This window comes from Mauremys mutica, chromosome 22, assembly GCF_020497125.1.
Source record: "Mauremys mutica isolate MM-2020 ecotype Southern chromosome 22, ASM2049712v1, whole genome shotgun sequence".
NCBI classification, from domain to species: domain Eukaryota; kingdom Metazoa; phylum Chordata; order Testudines; family Geoemydidae; genus Mauremys; species Mauremys mutica.
Window position 1 is genome coordinate 6,327,431 of NC_059093.1, and position 6,170 is coordinate 6,333,600.

Consider the following 6,170-nt stretch of genomic DNA (forward strand, 5'->3'; position numbering starts at 1 on the left):
AGCTGAGCAAGCTTCTGTAGTAAGGTCAAAAGGGCAGACAGTGCAGCAGTGTGGCTCTGATTTAACATGACACTATTAGGTCAGAGCCAGAGAAGCCAGGAAAGGAAATAGTGCAACCCTGAGAGAACCGTGCATGGCTTTAATCTGGAAAATTACATTTGAAATGTAGTAGAGGACATTGCACTTCCCTTTGTCCGCTGAGTCCCGTGCACTCACTAGGGGTGAGTATTGATAAAATGCTTAGGTCACCACTGGGCTACATTTCCTCCTGCACAGTTGCAGGGTTGGCTGGTTGCTTCCCCGGCTATTTTATTTAACTCTTTGTTTAAAAAAAAGGTAACTCTGCAGCAGGGACCAGAGGAGAAGGAGAGGTAACAATATGTATGTGGTGCTCGGCATGTTCTGAGAAACAGGCCCTTTCAAGGTGCGTCAGATTGGTCACCCAAAATCACTAGTCACTTCTGAAACTCTTGGCCCGATGGGGGCGATTCTTGGGCTCCAGGACTGTGGGAGCTAGTAAGTGGCCTCCTTCTGATATGTAATGACATCAAGGAGTCTTTCTGTAAGTCTGTCTAGTTATTGCTGTGGATGTGAAGGTTTCCATGTGGTTAGCGAGTGGGAAAGCAGGTTGGCCAATCAGTTCAGAGCCTTAATGCTCTCATTAAGGTCTGAATGCCGCAATGACTCCCTTGTTGACTCTCTAAATGCTGTAAGTGTTGTTTCTCTGCTTTGCTGTAATTTCACGCCTGAGGAGCTTGTTACTTTAGGTAAAAGTCACCCTGCAAGCTGGTGGTACAGAACTTCCCTCCACCCAGGTTTGGCTTAGCATTCAGCACACTAGGGCCTGGTCATTTCCGGGGGTGGGGTGGGGGAAATGGATCTAAGATATGCAATTTCAGCTATGACAATAGCGTAGCTGAAGTCGACGTATCTTAGATCGATTTAGAATCACTTACTTCGCATCCTCGTGGCGCGGGATCAACAGCCGCCGCTCCCCCGTCGACTCTGCTTCCGCGTCTCACCGTGGTGGAGTTCCGGAGTCAACGGCAGAGTGATTGGAGATCGATTCGGCGGGTAGTGTAGACGTACCCTTAGACAAACCGGTTCTCTAGATCTTGTTTCTTTAGTCAGGTTGACAATGTACCCGTTGTGATCAACAGTAAGGCATATGGCGTGTCTGTCACTTGGCTGGGGAAAAGATGGCATGTGGGACTCCAGACTGAACTGACATGCAGTTGAAATGCAGGTGGAGGTTGCTGTGAAATGGCACCAAGTATTTTGATTTTATTTTGCATTTTGTTATTTTTTAAATTAACTTCACTACATTGAAGGCAAATGTTAGACTGTACAAAGCATGATAGGTAAAAAGCCCCTGCATGCCTTTTTGTTGCCTGGGTGATTGATACATTGAGGATGAAATTCTCCTCTGTGCAGAGCAGCAGCACAAAGCCTGTGCATTATTTAAATCCTGTTTTGAAGGCTTACATGGGACATACGTGGCATCGGGATTTGGGCTTGCCCTCTGTAGAGGGGTGCTTTTTGCCCTGTGCAAATAGTGTCTCTCCCTACAGAGTCTTCCGTATAACAACACTGGAAGTTCCCTGTTAAAAATCCCAGTCTTTACAGTAAACTAATGTCTTAAACATTTTAGGTAAATCTGCCTGATAGACAAAACTGCAATGTTGCAGGTCAACACTGAATGTCTGCTTAATGCACCTATTTGTTTCTTTTTAATGGTTTCCCCACCCAAAATGTTAACATTCCTTTAAATAAGGCTCTGTTGTGTCACGTCAGTGAATCTAAAGCAAAACTGCCCTCCTATCTGCTTCCCCCCAGCGTTTCCATCTATAAATGGAAACAAGGAACACAGTTAGACAAAGTCTATTGCGTACCTCTCTTTGGTGCTGTCTCACTGTCCCAGCCTTTACTGTCATGTTTACTGTAAAAAGATAGTCCAGGAAACATCTGTTTTCAGTGATTGTGGCTGCTCCACCCTTTCGTCCACTGTTTTAATTCCTTTTTATGGACCCTGACAGCTTGACATTAAATAGGAGTGATCAGCTTCTCCGAGAAAAGGGCAGCAACCACCCTGTTGCTGTACGAAGAACTGCACTTGGGTCATGTTAACAGATGTTGATTTCCCATCTATTGGAAGGGGAAGCCAGGCACGCTCACAGGTGGTGGTATCATACTTGCTTTACAGTAGCACCGAGAGGCTCCAGTCAAGATAGAAGCCCCATTGTGTTGGTTAATCCCACGTCCTGAAGTATTTACAACTAAACAGACAAAGGAAGCATTATTATCCCCATTTCACAGGGGAAGCACAGCGAGATAAGGACTGACTCATGGTCATATAGGGAGTCAGTGGGAAAGATGGGCATCAAATCCACATCTCCTAGGTCCTAGTCCAGTGGCTTAACCCCCAAACCATCCTTTCTTGGACTGGGGAGAGCACAACAGCCCTATAGCTGCTTTCTGCACATACAGCCCAGAAAGCGGAGTCTAGGAAAAACTCAGGTCTCGCTCACTTCCTTTCCTGCTGGAGCAGTGTTCTCACATCCACCTAGCACAGCAGTCTCCGGAAGCTCCTTTGCAGCTGTAGTGCAGTGCAGAGGCATTTGGAATGCCCACACGAGGCCATCTGCTCAGGAAAGGTAACGCTGCTCTTAGCGGTGCTTTCATCATGGGGAATACAGAGCAACAGGTGAACTTTCTGATAGGAAAATGTTAAGGCTCCCTTCTTCTGTTAATAATTCATAGGTCAGAGCTGTTGGGCTTTGCACGGTGCTGACATTTAAGCAAATAGCAATCAATAATGAGAAGATTACTTCTAAATAAATACATTCAGTGGAACGAGCTGCCCAAGGAAGCCGCGCTGCACAATTTGTGTCTTCATGTGTAATGGGGTGTTGGGATGGGAGGGAAAGAGCAGTATTGACCGCTGGGATTTCATAACACCTTTCTGCTTCTCTCAGGATAAATTATCTTGCTTTTGAAATGTGGATTTGCAGGGACTTTAAAAAATGATGGCTTTCCCTTTGTAAAAGGTTTCATTGTTTGCTTGGTACTTACACAATTTTTTTTCCTTTGACCCTAATAAAATTAAACTTTGTGATCTAGTTGTGGGCTAGACAGTTTTCATATGGTTAATTTATGACCCATTTAAAAAAAAGTAAGGTCTTGTGATTTGCAAGCCTTAGGGGTGAAGGGTTAAACCTGCAAATTGCTAAACTGCTTCCATCTGATTCCCAAGTCTTTATCAAGTGACTGTAGGTTCAGCAACTCACAGGCAGGAACCAGGACTTGGGGAGGCAAGGCCAGACCCATTGTCTCACAGGTTAGTGCTCTCTCCTGCCATGCAGACAATCCGAGTTTGACTCCCTGGTCCGTTTCCAGTCTCAGGATGAGGAAGGGATACATCATAGATCTTATGGCTGGAGAAAGAACTCATTGGAATCTGGCTGGGAGACTGAGGTTCTCTGCTGCATTCTGACTGGCTGGTTTTGAGACACAAGATGTCACAGTAATGTGTCAACTATCAGTAGTGCATGGCTTCACACCCACAAAATCCCATTGTGTCTTCATTGTCTATTTGGGGTGGTAGTGAGTGGGCGAAGGACAGGGCACCTGGTGAGGCTGAGAGGTCATCATGGCTGGTGGTGGGGGACATGCAGGGGTGAAGAAGAAAAAGCAATACTTTACTGTTGCCCCTTTATTTGAAAGGTCAAGCTGCTCATTCACAGCAATGGTTTATGACTCTATCCACCATTTGTAAATGTGCTGGAAGAGCTGGGTATTGGGGGGGGGGAGAGAAGAAAGGGGTGCAAAAGGAATCTCTGGGTGCCCTGCAGTTAAAAGACTCACTCATCAATTGGTGTTTGTAGCCTAGTGTTTCCCAACACACTCAAGGCATGTGCCAACAGCTCTCTAGCTGTAGCTTAATTCTGTGTTAGATCATCCAGTTTTCCTTTGTTTGCCAGGATATGGAGCATTGACTAGGGGAATGCTGGGGAAGAGAGATATACAGGTTCCAGAATACACTGTTGAAAATAACTGGTTCTGCAAAGCAAGTTTTTCTCCTTGTGTCCTAAGGCAAGAGTTTAGGTGCATTTCAATTTAGGTCCTTTGTTTCACGTGTGCTACCAGTACTCAAATTTAACATATTCCCAAAGCCAGATCGATGGACATGTTGATCAGACTGAAAATGAATGAGGCTTTTGCAATTCCCTACAATAAACTGTAGGACTATCCCTGTGATCCAAGGTTAGTGTGAATCAGTAATGTTTGCATTTCATTAATGTGATATGTTTCCCTCAATATGTATTTGCTGCTTTTCGAAGAAGAGGAATCGTGCAGACCTGCAGTGGGATGACTATAATTTCTCTTTACTAATGAGGATTTCTCTCTGTCAGAGTTCTTTTTTTCATTTATTGAGAAGAATTTGTGAATTAATTCAAAGCTCATAAAAGTCAGAGGCTGGGTTAGTGGGGTGTTGCGGGTCGGGGATGAGGTGCAGGGGACCTCAGGAATGGAGTAACAGTGCAGAAGTTCAGGACTGAATGTGTTGTCAGAGCTGTGGAAAGCCTCAGGACTGCAGCAGTAGGGAGTGCTGCAGGTCAGAATTCAGGAGTAATTGGCAGAGCTGTATGAGTGCAGGACTGGATGTTCCAGGACAGGACTGAGGTGCATTGGCAGCTGTTTTGATTTGTACAGAACTCATTTAAAAGCTGATTTCATTGTTTGGTAGGAATTTTGAATACACAGTGCGTGAAATGCCTTCACTGAGGGCATTTTATGACCAACATTATAGAAAAGTCCAGTAAAAATGTAGAAAAATGAGTTTATGTCCAATATGGACCGTGCTGAGGTACAGATATACATGCCACTTCTTAGCGCAATTTCCGGTCCTGCCCTGCTCTCTACATGGGATAAAGACCCCTGGGCCAGCAGTTCTAAATGGACAGACTCTTGATACCATTCCAATGGGGAGAGAAGATCAGTTCCTTTCTGATTGCTGCTCACCTTAGAGAATGTGCTAGGGCTGGAAGTCTGAGATAGGCACTCCAAAAACAGACAGTACAAGTACGGGATTCCACATCATGCCAAGCAAAATGCAGGAGATAGGTCGCTTGTTTAGTTAGTTACTGTAGAAGGGATCAGCACCTCTATGAAAAGCAGCTGTGGTAGTGAAAGTACAGCTCCTGTTTGTGGAGGAGACAGCTGTGAATTTCATTCCCCTTCAGCATCTGAGCATCATCCCAGCCCCACTGAGATTCAGTGCATGTCCCTGTGAATAACAGCACGTCACTATTTGCTTGCATGGAGAGGCACTAATGGGGCGCCAGCTGTCTCCTTCACAAACTCCAGCTGTGTCTGCGGAGCAGCAGAAAAGGTCAGCCGGGATGGGAGAGATGAAACAGCACAACGACAAGGACCCAGGCTGATGTGTCCCCTCTGCTTTCCCTTCCCCCAGTCCTCTCCAGCCACCGATCGCTTGCGAGAGCAATGGTGACTCAAACCTGCAGTTGCCGACCTGCTGGACCAACAGGGTGTTTCAGGGCAGGGCTGAGGTGCATTGGCGGCTATGATAGAGCGGCAGCATGGTTGGAGACTGAGAAGTGCGGACTGCTGGGTTCTTATCCCAGATCTGAGGGCAGCATGGGCTCATGGCTAGCGGTGGGGCTGGGACTCCTGGATTCTGTTCCAGCTCTGTCACTGCTGACTTGTTACTTAGGTTCATGAAGCACGTTGGAGAGGTTAAGTCTAAAAAGGATTTAAAAAGCCGACTTTTTTAAAAATGTCCCCTGGAAGAACGTGACAAATTCCTTGTTTCTTCAGGGTGTAAATCAGAGGCTGGTTTGATTTTTTTTCTGTTTTTAATAGTCCCTTGTTCTTGGCATAGGCACAATGCTCCTCTTGCCTGGGGTGAGCAGTGGGGAGCCTGTGGCCCCCTTCCTTGCATTGTATATGTATGAGGAGCCCCTGTGGGGTTTCTTCAGTGTGAGTCATGCTGTGGAAAACTGGGCAGTGACGAGAGCCAGTTCCATCTGGGTAATGAAGGGTGGTCCCACACCAACGCTGTGCTGTCTTAGAGCACCCTATCCAGAGGCTGCCCCATGCAATGTACCCCAGCCAGGAGCATCTTCCCCACGCAGCACCTGAGTCTGAAA